Source organism: Pteronotus mesoamericanus, unplaced genomic scaffold (genome assembly GCF_021234165.1).
Source record: "Pteronotus mesoamericanus isolate MK-2021 breed Mesoamerican mustached bat unplaced genomic scaffold, CSHL_Meso_final scaffold_1186, whole genome shotgun sequence".
Taxonomy (NCBI): Eukaryota; Metazoa; Chordata; class Mammalia; order Chiroptera; family Mormoopidae; genus Pteronotus; species Pteronotus mesoamericanus.
Genome location: NW_026555302.1, coordinates 5,028,503 through 5,040,796, shown reverse-complemented (window position 1 = coordinate 5,040,796; position 12,294 = coordinate 5,028,503). Strand labels below are relative to the sequence as shown.

Genomic DNA, 12,294 nt, shown 5'->3' with positions numbered 1-12,294 from the left:
GAAATTAAGGTGTCAATCTGGGAATATTTGTCCCATTTCAGTTCTTAGTGGTTCAACTATACTGATGTGTGTCCACCCCCGGACCAGAGAAATTTGCAAAGACAAGACTTGAATCATCTATTACCAGTGTAGAAATAGAAGCCCCATAGATTCTGGAATACTCTAATTTAGTCACAAATTAGATCTTGTAGATTACTTAATCATTACTGGGCCGTGTTCTAATATAACCCCCAGGTACATGACGTAATATTTGCATCATACCCAAAGCCGAAAGCTGAGTCTTTTCTGTGTCTGTGGGTGACTGTATGTCTGCATATGTGCCTCACCAACCAACTAGGCTTCTTATGTCACAATTATGAAAGAAGAAAAGAATGGTTCTTCCTCCAACACTGATCAGTGTGAACGGCTTGAGCCTTCCCCTTCTGCTGTATCGGAAGGGAGGTGGAGTTCAATGGAACAAAAGTGTACGTTACGTGCCCTGGACTTCCTCAGGCTTCTAGACCATTTCCAGAATTCCAACTCTTTCTCTCCCAGATTTTATTTTTATTTCTTGTGTGACTGCGAACTTCACATTCTAAAAAAAATTAAATTGCAACCAAGCCATTTCCCACACTCACTTAAGCTTAGGAAAAATTATCCAGGTCTTCTGCTGCACTTATGTGCGCCCTTCTTGCCAAAAGGTTTGCGTGTTTCACCGCTTTCTTCTCTTATTACAGCATCTTGGAACTAAGTGAGAATGGGTCATGGAGGTTCTCTACCAGAGCCTCTCATTTTATAGACAAGGAAAATGACACCCAGGGCGGTAAAGTAAGTGTCCAAATTCTCACAGCTGGTTGTAGCAGCGCTGGAATCAAGCATGTGTGACCCTCACGTGCAGATGGGAAGGTCTAGGCCCAGAGAACAAATTGCCCCAACAAGAGCCACGCGTTTGGTCCCAGGACTGGATTTTAGTTGCTAGTGTTCTCTCACAAGATATCTCCTTGGCTTACTTCTCATCCTTATGAATTTTCATTTAAATTAATTTCAGACTTGATGGAATCTTGATCTATCAATATTATTAAGAACATCCCTGAAGTTTCTAGGTGGGACGTCTGAAGTCTGTGTCTGTGAGTCAGTATGGTTGCCATTCCTTCAAAAATGTGAAAACAACAGGTTAAAAACAACACAAGCTCTAGTTTGTGGGGCATTGACAAAAGGATGGATTTCAAATAATCAAGGTTTTTTTCTCTCTCTTCCTTTTTGGTACAACTCCATTATTGAACAAGTGGCTCAGTTTTTTGTTTTTTGTTTTAAAAGATTGCTTAAGAGACAGCAGTAAGTCTTTCAGTTTTATCAGTCATTGTTCTTCAATGACTCTTTACATTTTGAATCTATAGATGCATGTTTGTGTCCAACATTTTTCTCTGCCTGTCGGAAACCATTGGTATAAGTTTTGGAGTCTTTCAGAGGCATGTCTGTGTATGGCGAGAACATTGAACATGTAACTTCTACACATTTTTACTGCTGTTTCAAACCACTGCCCATTTTGCTGTTAGTAGCAGGAGATTCCTAATGTGTAAAGATTATTTCTCACCTCAGACAGATTGGCGTACTTTGCAAATGGGTCCACCAGTGACCCTACGTTCTGCTCTGGCCTCATCGGGGGGGATTGGGAGGGGACCTTCCCATGCTGAGCTCTGTGGGGACCGAGGGAAGGGACAGTGTAGCTGTAGCACATTTGTTCCTCTGAGATACAGGAGACATGGCTTCCACTCTCTGGTGAAGGCATCATGGCCCAAACCCTTCTTGGAATATTTGTTACTTGGAGTTGTGGACATATAAAAATGGCTGGGCTCCTAAAAGGCCAATTAAATCATCTTCTGACTTTAAGCAGTAAAATTTTAATTTATTGTTTTCAAATGAATTTTTCTCCAGAAAAGAATCTTTAAGGAAGATGTTATACATATACTCCATACATATTTTCCCAACATAAACATAGTAAGTGTTATACGAATTACCATTGCTCTTTTGTCAAAACTGGAAACTCTAATGGTGTATAGTAAACACGCACATACCTAAGTGTACGTATCTTTGTGAAGGGATGTGGTGATAGCAAAAAATCCATGGCTAATCTCCATGTGCAAAAATGTGCTGTTCAAAAAAGCAACTAAAGGTTTAAAAAGGGAGGATTAGTTGGTAACTTTTTTTAAGGCACCAACAAAACACACATGTCTATGGTTGAAATACCATATGTAAACGTGTACTCCAAAAATTTCAGTACAATTCAGAATTTCAGTAAATATCAGAACTTCCTTTTGAACTTTCTTTTTTCAGATGACTCACACATGATTTTTGTCCTTTTGGTCTTCACTTTGGTGTCACCTCTACCTGTCCTGTACTCTCTAACTTCCCTTCTTTCAGCTGCTTTGTCCCATGTGCCCGGCCAGATAGAAACCACTCCACTGACACTGTGCTGTTTGAAAAACAGTCAAATGTACTTTCTTTAGTGAAATGCTTTTTTTTAGAGATGAACTCAGAGAGATATAGACATTGCTCTTTTATTTATTTATTTTCTAAAGCCACTCAGACTGTGCCCTCTCCCTCTTACTCTTCCAAAGGAAGACAAGAACGATCATCAATTGCTACTGGCAGTTATGGAGACACCACCAAAAAGCTGGCTTCACACTCAGGAGAGAACCCTATGCCTCCGTCTCGTGGTTTTGGGTGCTTTACATGTTCAGAGAAACTTCTCTAGTAGTCAACGATAGAAATGGTCCCTGAAAGTATAGTTTTAGAAATTGCTCTTTCTGTGGCCAGACGCGTGCGGGGTTACATGTGAAGGATGAATACTTTCATATAGAATCCTTACCAAGGACATAGATGGAGTCTCCATGCTACAGCTGACACCAGCTGTCCTGGGGGGGAGCTCTTGAAGGTGCCAGGTGTGAGTGAAGGGGAGGCTCTGCTGCGTCTCTTGAGTCCTATTCTTCTCATCCCTTCCACCTTTGAACTCACTCAGACTGAGCCCTCAACTTGCTCCTTTGCCCTCATCTCTTTTGCTATTTGGGCAAGAATCAATGTCCCCAACCTCACTGTTCACTGGGACTTTCTTGCCCTTTCCCCACTGGCTGCCTGGACCCTGCTGGGGCGTGAGGGGAAGACTCTCCAGCTGTGGCTTCCTGGTGTCATCTTCCCTACACTGAGTTCTCGAAGCCCACAGGGGCCTCCTCCAAGTCCAAGGTGTGATAACATGTGCTATGAACTCAGTGAAAATAGGTGGTTCCTTTCCAGCCATAATGTTTCAAAAGAAAAAGGCGGTGATCTGAGTTTCTCAGACTCTTGATAACTTTGGACGCCTTGGAGTTGGAAAGATTTGCCCATATTTTATCATTGCGAATGGCCCCTGCGAGGAGACCGCTGACCTCCGCTGTCCCTCTGCTCGGAGGCCTCCCCGTTGTAGCCTTGCTCACCCTGCTTGGGCATCGGCATGTCTTGAGGAACAAAAGAACCAGGCAGGATATGGTTCTGGCTGCACTGGCTGAGAAGGCAGCTGTGAAAAATGTGGGAGAGAATCTTTTAACTGAGTTCTCAGCAAGCGAGGTGCCAGTTTAGTTTTCTTATTTTAATTAGAAGACATGTTGTGACATCCCCTGAAAAGATAAAACTGGAAGCAGCCACACATTACACCATAAAATTCAAGATCGGATTCAATGATGAACTGTTCAGATTTTGTTTTAAAGTACTACTCACTCAAGCTGAGAACCATATTAAATGGGGGAACGGAAAATTTCACGTAGGAGGTTTTAAAACTAGAAAATACTTATGAGCGTTTTCATCATAACATGTAAGTATTATATAGTAAACATACTCATCTTGTCATCTTGAGTACCTCAGATTTAGAGGCTTTGATTTTTTAATTTACTTTAATTTTTTCCTTACAGTTGACATAGAATAGTATATTCATTTCAGGTATACATTGTAGCAATTAGATATTTATGTAACTTATGAAGTGATTGCCCCAATATGGAGACTTTGATTTTTGGAAATGGGATGATAACTTCCAATGATTTTGATACCAAACCAATAGATGTCAGGTGTGTATCTTGCCTTAGACTTCGTAGGTAATGTGCAATTTGAATATTTGTAAAAAATACATTAGAATAGATTGCTGTTTAAGGACACTTTCAGTCATTACTTTTGTTCTGAAAATAAGCATCTGTCACTTTTTAAAAAAGTGAACACTGTTCTCAACTTTAATTTTATTCACCATTTTCAATCTGGCTATTTACATGGAGGTGATAGTCACTGTCTTTGAGTATAAAAGGGTTGTCAGTTCACACGAGGCCAGTTCTTTAACTCCAAGAAGGGGCACAAGAGTCAATAAGATAATGTTTAATTTTTAGTGTAACTTCTCTGAACAAACAAAACAGAAAACCATGGTTAAGCTTATTAGTCCCAACTCACCTCTCCTCACAGTGATGTGTTTCCTTGTACAAACAAGAATTCAAAGACACAGAGGGAGCAAAGCTATGCAGTGACGTATAAGTGCAATGAATGGCAGAGAGAGAACGATGTCTCTGGGGGCAGTGCTATGGGAAGTGAGGCTGGAAAAGTGTGTAGGATTAGAACACAGACATCTTTGTGGTCAACGTTAAGGAATTCTGGTCTTTATCCTAAACGTACAGGAAAGGCGTCAGAGAGTTTTAAGCAGAGAAGTAGTTGTCAAATTTGTATTTTGAAAAGATTTCATGACTACTGAGCAGAGGGAGGCAAGAGAAGTTGCAGGGAATTCAGTTAGGAAGCGATGGCAGGCCAGGGGTGATTGGGGCTTGGTCTAGGGCAGCCATGGTGGAGGTGGGCTTGGATGGACTTGAGCTATTTAGTGTGTCAGATCCATAAAATGTGGCGTTGGATAGAATACGGTCAGGTGAGAAAGATAGAGAACCTATAGGGAGAGCTTCCAGGTTTCTGACTTGACTGGGTGACAACCACGAGTTTGCTTTTAAACATGTTTTGTGTAATGAGCTCTTGAGACAACTCGTTGGAAATGTAAGCTGGTTGGCAGAGCATGAGGGTCTAAAGTTGAGAATGAGGTCTGGGCCAGGGAAGAATCTTGGCATGTCAACACCTGTCATGATTATTGAAGGCTTTGGCTTGGAGGAGAGATTTCTAGAGTAAGGAGCATGGAGGTTTCACCATGGCTGAGCTTTGAGGAACACCAACATTTAGAGTTGGGGTAAGGAGAGGAGCCTGTCAAGACTTGGGTGTGGGTGTGGGACAAGGTCAGAAGCCAAGAAAAAGCCTGACAGTATGGCATCATGTTACTGAAGGGAAGAAAATCTTCAAAAAAAAAAAAAAGAGAGGTAAAAGGATTCAATGTCCCAGAAAGAGAATGAGGGGCACAAAATGCTAGAAAGGAAAAGCAGGCCACATGCTGTCCCTCTAAAAAAGGAAGAGAATTGAGTGTCATCTCTAAATTGTTTATACTTGGATTCATCCGCAAGGGATTACAGGTAACTTATTTTATACCTGTGCTGTTATTTAACTAGATCAGTATTAGTGCACTAAGCAGCCGAAATGGAAGTGAAAACAGCAAAGCTCTACGTAATAGCAGCCAGCACACACTGTCAAGTTCAAACATGATGTTCAGATTCCTAGCTTATGAGCTAGTCCCACACACCAGCCAAGTACACTACCTGTCAAGGCTGCCAGATCACTGCAAACTGATCTCATGGTCTCAAGCCTGCCTCCTGGCCTCGCCCCTCCTCCTGCGCAACCCTAGGCTCGCCGCCCGCCGAGTTGGCAGGCAGCAGGTTGTCACAGCTTCAAGCTCACAGACCCAAGATGGGCAGGCGGTCCTGGAGCAGAAATACTTCATCTGGTGTATGCAGCCACCTCAAAAAACACTCTGCAAGTCTCAAGACACTCCTCGCTCACAGTACCATGTTCCTCTTAGAATTCTTTCTGTTCCCATTTCACTGTGGATTTATTTTTTATTTTGCGGTTGAAAAATTAGCTCTTTTACACTGAGTGCCATATATGGCATACACACAATGTGATCTGTGTATTGGCTTGGGTCTCTGGACCCCTGGGAGAGTTCTGTATGTTCAGAGTCTCATTTGGCATTTTTTAGAGTCAGACAGCCTTCCTTTCTTCCTTCTTCCTTCCTTTCATTTTTTTCATCTACCCTTCCATCCATCCATTAGTCTGTCCATCCATCCATCCATCCATCCATCCATCCATGTACCCATCCGTCGATCCGACAGTTACTATCCCCAGTCCTGTGTTATGTACTGTGGGGAAGGAAGACATGAGCACAGATGGTGATGACATGGCAGGAAAAGTGACAAATGCCAAGGGAGGGGCAGCGGTGAAGTCCTGTGGGCACTCAGAGGAAGGAGACGCTGTTGAAAGGTTATCAGCTGGGACCCTGCAATCTGATTCATGCTCTTAAAAAGATCACGGTGGCTGCTGCCGGAGTTTAAGGCGGGTGGAAGCGGGTAGAGCCGCAGGCAAAGGAAATAGCAAATGTAAGGGCCTGGGGTTAGGGAAGAGCTTGGTGTATCCCCGGTTCCTGTGGGGGTCTGTGTGTTGGAGCCTAGAGAGCAAAGGAGGGACAGAGGAATCAGATTAAAGTTGCAGAGGTCAGCAGAGCCCAATCTGCAGGATTTTGACAAAAGTTTGAATTTTTAATTTTTTAAAAAATTTATATATTTTTAGACAGAGGGGAAGAGAGGGAGAAAGAGAGGGAGAGAAACTTCAAGGTATGGTTGCCTCTTGCGTGGCCCTACTGGGGACCTGGCCTGTAACCCAGGCATGTGCCCTGTCTGGGAATCGAACTGGGGACCCTTTGGTTGCAAGCCAGTGCTCACTCCACTGAGCCACACCAGCCAGGGCTGAATTTTTAATTTTGTTGTTACTGTTAGAGCACTAAAACCATGCTGATTTCATAAATTTTATGAAGATGGCAATTAAGTCACCTGGGTAAATAGAGCGTGCTTTTGAAGTTTAGAACAATAGAAAAAGGATCTGATTAACACAAATAATCTGACATATGCCAAATCGTTGAAATTTCTCGTCACTGCTGGCAGCATTTCCTATGGAAAATTTAAAGCAGGGCCTGGATGAACTGCAGCCATCAATGCCGATTATTCCAAGGCCTTGCCCCAAGTACATGCAACCTGAGGAAATATTTTCGGTTTCCTTCCATTCTCCTAAGGATACAGCTTGGAAACAGCCTTTGCCCTGTGCTTCCTGCCCTGACCTGCTGGAGTTGTGTGTCTGAGTGAAGGGAGCAGTATGAAGCGAGCCTGGGGGGCTTCCGTACACCTTGCCCCATTGTTGGGCCGGGGGCGGGGGAGTAGGGGGGTGGTTCTCCAGTTCCTAGGGTGTGCGGTGCGGGTGGTGGTGGGCGGATCAGCCTGTCTGGCTGCCTGGCCGGCTTTTCTAAGAAGCGCTTTGAGGATCAGCAACGGTATGCTATAATAGTTATTATAATAAATACTTCAGTGCTGAAGAGGGAGCATTCAGCGTAGTCAGACACAATTACCACCCACGCTTTCCTAGACTGAAAAAAATACGTGAAAACGAGTCCGATGACTTGGTTTAAATGTGTCTATAGAGGGCTCAAAGTGCACTCGATGGCTGTCATTCCTTCAGCTGTGGAGAGAAGCCGGGCTGACAGAGACGAGGGTTTCGGGACTTTGGAGCGGGCGGACAGAGAGGACAGGACAAATCTCGAAGAGAGGTCCCTGGTTTGGAAAGAGTACAGTACAAATAAATAGTCAAATGAGAGAAATGGATGGGATCTGGCACCTACAGTACAGAGTTCAGTGAGAGGGAGAAAGGCCTGCCTGTCTCGATTCCTAGACCCGATAAGGCTCAGATCTGTTGGGGTTTGAGTCTGGTTTGTATTTTCTGGTACAATGATATCTTAAGGTCAAAACCCAGACCCATGGCTGGTGAAAGGAGGAAAACATGGATAATGTGATGAGTATTTGGCAAAACCCAATATGTATTAAGTAAATATATACGCTATATCTTATTTGACAAAGTAAAAGCTTGGTGACTCCCTTTTTTGAAATCTTGCTTCTTCATGAAGTCCCAGCATCTAAGCGCCCAGTGCAGCCTCCCTGTTCAGTGTGAAGTGACACTTATTAAATGAATGAACTACATGTATATCTCATGGACTAAGGACAGAAGAAGGAAGGGAAAAGGAAGAATCAGTGAAACAAAATCGATCAATGAGTTACTTTGCAGAGAAAGGGGATTTATCAGGAGGGACAAAGAAAATCTGCAACAACATGACAGGCAAATAATTTGATACATTTGTTATGTAAATAAGTCATAATAATTTATAAGAAAAACATGGTGCCTAGGAGATAAATGGACAAAGATCATGAATAGAACAGTATCAAAATAGAAATAAAGAAGTGGCCATATGCCACACTGTGGCCCTCTCTTCCTTACATACATTACCCACCCCCTAACTTATTTTCTTTCCCTCCAACTTGGATGAAGACTCCATGAGGGCTGGACACCTATTGGTTCTGTGTACTGTTTTATCCCCTGTGCCTAGAACAGAGCCTGGCATGTAGTAGATGCTCAGTATATATTTGTTGGGCGAATGGATGAATGACTGGGCTGCCGATAAGAGAGAAATGTCCAAGACCCTCATCTTCGTATTCCCATAGCTTGCTTTTGTGGCAAGGATCCCTGATGGAAACTAGGGAACATACGCAGGAAATTTGCTGCTGGCCCAGAATTTGAAAGAATAGCAAGTAGATTGCAAAATGAAAATGAAAAAATTCTGGACGTAAAATTGAACAAGACTAAACATAAAGCAAAGAAAGTATAATTTTAAAAAACTTTTAGACTTTTCTCTTGTTTAAAATATAGCCTTGTATTTAGGTCTATTTATTTATACACATTATTGTATTATAAGTTACTGAAAGGGCTTCTAGACTGGGCTTCTGTGCAAAAAAGCATCCCTTCCAGGAATAGTGAAGAGCGCATCTGCTAAATGGCGGTATTTGGGTCTTTAAGGCGGGTCCAGACGTACGGCAACTTATGGGGCCCTTTGAATGGTAGAAGCACATCTAGGAGTTTCCTGAAGTTTAAGAGAACATGGATTCATTTGTCCATTAAAAAGCATTAACTTCCTGCTATGGACCCAGACACTGTGCCATAAACTGGGGCTTCATTTTTCCTTTTTTTAAACCATGGGAGAACTTTCTGCCTGTTTAAAGAGCACAGTCAAGTGCAAAGATTGGCCCAGCTTCGTTTCAAAAGTACATTTTAAAAAATACTTGTTGCCAACGTTTAAAAACCAGTGCATGTCATACACAAAGCCAGACTTCTGCCTTCTTTGAAAACCCAAGTGGAAATGCTGACTGCAGGGGGCCGTCATTTTCTGTGTGGCAAGACTGGCCGGGAGTGACATGCCGCTTCTCCCGTTAGCCCTTTTGGCAGAGCCCCAACTGCTCCCTGTTGCCTTATGCCCTGCCTGACAGCGCCCTTCGTCAACCCGTGTGCCCATGGCAGTGTCTGGGCAGGAACTGGTCGCAGAGGAAGAAAGACCAGGCACAAGCTGTGGGAGGCCCATTTTGAAAAGCCCAGTTACAGGAATAGTCTGGAATTTGAAAAACACAGATTTTTTTCTCCGTAATAAGACTGAGTAATAATTGGTTTTAGGGAAGTTAGTCTAAATTAGGGAGATGACTTGAGAGAGAGGCCATGTTTCAAATGCATCAGTGACAAAAAGTGTCATTCTGAGCAAAAGGGCAAACTCTGTCCTGTCCTTCTCTGGTGTGAGTGTTCAGAAGACTCAGTATTGAGCCAAGTGCAGTGCAGCTAAGTGCTGAGCTCAGCACAGCTTGCTAATTTCCAAGTCCCGCCGACATGGCTTTAGGGAGTGTCTTCATGGAATCATCACGTGAGGCAGACCCAGGGGAACAGTGCTCTCCCCAGACCTGCGGCCCGTGGCTTCTCTCACCCCAGCCAGCATACCCCTGGGCTTGAACCGAGACCCACTGAGAGAGAGGAGGGTAGATTGGCAATTGGTCTGCAACCTGCTGGGCAAGTTCCAGAGTGGAGATGCTGGCTGAGGACCTACTTTGCAGGAGCTGTAATGCATCTCCAAGGAAGGCTGTGAATGTAAAGGAAGAACGCAGTTCTTTTGGAACAGCGCTTGGACAGTAGGAGAGGGAGGTGGTTAAAAAAAAAGATAACAGTAAGGTTTTCTATTTTTTTTAAATATTGCTCTAATTAAACATATCATGAGCTGTGCTTATGAAGTTAACTATTACCAGCAACAAGTTTGTTCTGAATAAGAAGGCACAATGAAAAGTTTGTAATTAGTTTGAGGTTGCTCCCCAAAGGTATGCAGGGCAATATAGGAGCACTGGGTGCCTGTGATTTAGCTGAGTAATCACCCAAGGATCGTTGGCTGGTGAATCTAGCTCTTGTCTGTGCCTAATGACGTACTTGGTAGACACTTCGCAGCACATGACAGCTGTGTGGCACATCTGTTCGAGATCCACAAAATGAGTTACACAAGCATTCATAGGGAAAGGTTCGCCTCGGTGCCAGTTCTGTGGAAAGCCCTGGGAGCCTGAATTGAGTGCAAACTTAATAGGCAGTAAGTTTAATGAAATGTCAGGCTGCACCCACAGAATTGTAATAACTAGTCTTGTTGGAAGCTGAGCTGGTCAAACCACACTTGAAGTACTGTAATTAATCCTGGTCATTTGGAGAAACATATTGAAAATTAGAGTCTGTTCCTAGAAGGGTAGTCAGGAAGAATCTAGAAATCATGACATGGGAAATGATTGAAGGTCTTGGAGATGATAATCTCCAGTTTAACCTGAGGAAGAGAAGATGAGGGAGGGTGGTGCTTCAGCTACTATCTTCAGGTGTTCAAGGGGCTGGCCGACGCTGTGCCTTGCAGAACAACCTCTAAAATAAATGTCTGAGGAATAAATAAATAAATGAAGAAGAGAGTAGGGGTGTGTGTGTGTGTGTGTGTGGTTTTCCAGGGAAGAAGAAGAACACATGGTATAAATCACAGGGAGGGAGAGGATTTAAAACTCCATAAAAAAATGTATACCAACCAGTACTGTCTAAGGAGGAGATCACACTAGATTGGAGAGGGTTCGAGAAGGGGCTGGCTTTATAAAAGGAAAGCCTGCATTCCATGGTAGACCAGCTTCTTGAAAAGTGGGGGTCAAGTAGAAAGGCAAGGGCTCTGTGGTGGGGCAGACCTAGGAGCAATCTTTGCCCATTTAGCTCTGGGACTTTGAGCGAGATAACGGCCCTCTCTGAGCATTTGTTCCTTCTTCTGTTCAATAGGGATAATGAAACTCACATTGAAGTGTTACTGTGAACCAATGAACGTAAAGTCCTAGAAACAGGGTGGGCTCTGGTAGATGTCAGTTGACTTTCCCTAGATTAGATGGCATCCAAAGTAGCCCGAGAGAGTAGCGGGAGCTGTTATAAGGAACTCACTTAGGAAGCACGTAAGATTTGCTGAGTCACCTTTGTGTCCGGGGCCTGACTCAGCTTGCAGCGGCAGCTGCTCAGCGCGTCTTGGCACATTTGTTGCCGTTATTGTCAGTGCTCTGGTAAGTCATGGCCCTAGGCACTTCTAGAAACAGGCTCTCCTTAGGGTTGCATGGCCAAGAGACCCAGTGTGTCTGGTAGAAGGAAAGTGAGTTTTGGCATCAGACAGGTTCAAATCCCAGCTCTCCACTGGGTCAGGTTACTTAAACTTTCAGAGCTGTGTTTTTCTCATCTGTCTCTTGTGAGTGAGGGATAAAATGGCTGAGGCGAAAGAGAAGGACTCCATTCTTTTCTTGGTGAGACTCGCTCACCAATCCAGGGAGGCGGATAATGCATATACGTTCATAAGAGAAGAGCCAGAGAGTTCAAGCGATTTGCCCAAGAAACTGGCAGAACTGGTATTTGATCCAACTCTTTTAACTGCAAAGCCCATCACCTTTCACTTCTATATGGTGACTGCAACATTTTTTGAGTGTCTGCTGTGTGCCAGGTACTATGCTAAGTATTTCCTCCAATAAGTACCTCATGAGCTGTTTTGGTCCTGCATAGAGATGTCACTCCATGAGTCTCTTTGGAACGTCCACAGGATAAGCTTCCCTGGACACTTGGGAAAGGCTTTTCTTTTTGGGGCTATGGTTCTCTCTGTTACCTGGCTTTGGGAGGATCACGCAAGGCACAGCGGGTGGGGCAGGAGATACCTGTCCAAACAGTCATATTAGCTCCTCAGCCTTGACCGTCCCTGGAGGAACAGATATT

General features: G+C 43.7%; 1 non-coding gene across 1 annotated transcript; it reads right to left on the bottom strand.

Moving 5' to 3' along the window:
• Positions 1-2,557: 2,557 nt before the first annotated feature.
• LOC129082101 (small nucleolar RNA U3) lies at positions 2,558-2,772 on the bottom strand. The gene has a single exon (XR_008530365.1). It is a non-coding gene; the product is annotated as a small nucleolar RNA U3 (small nucleolar RNA).
• Between the last annotated feature and the right edge of the window lie 9,522 nt (positions 2,773-12,294).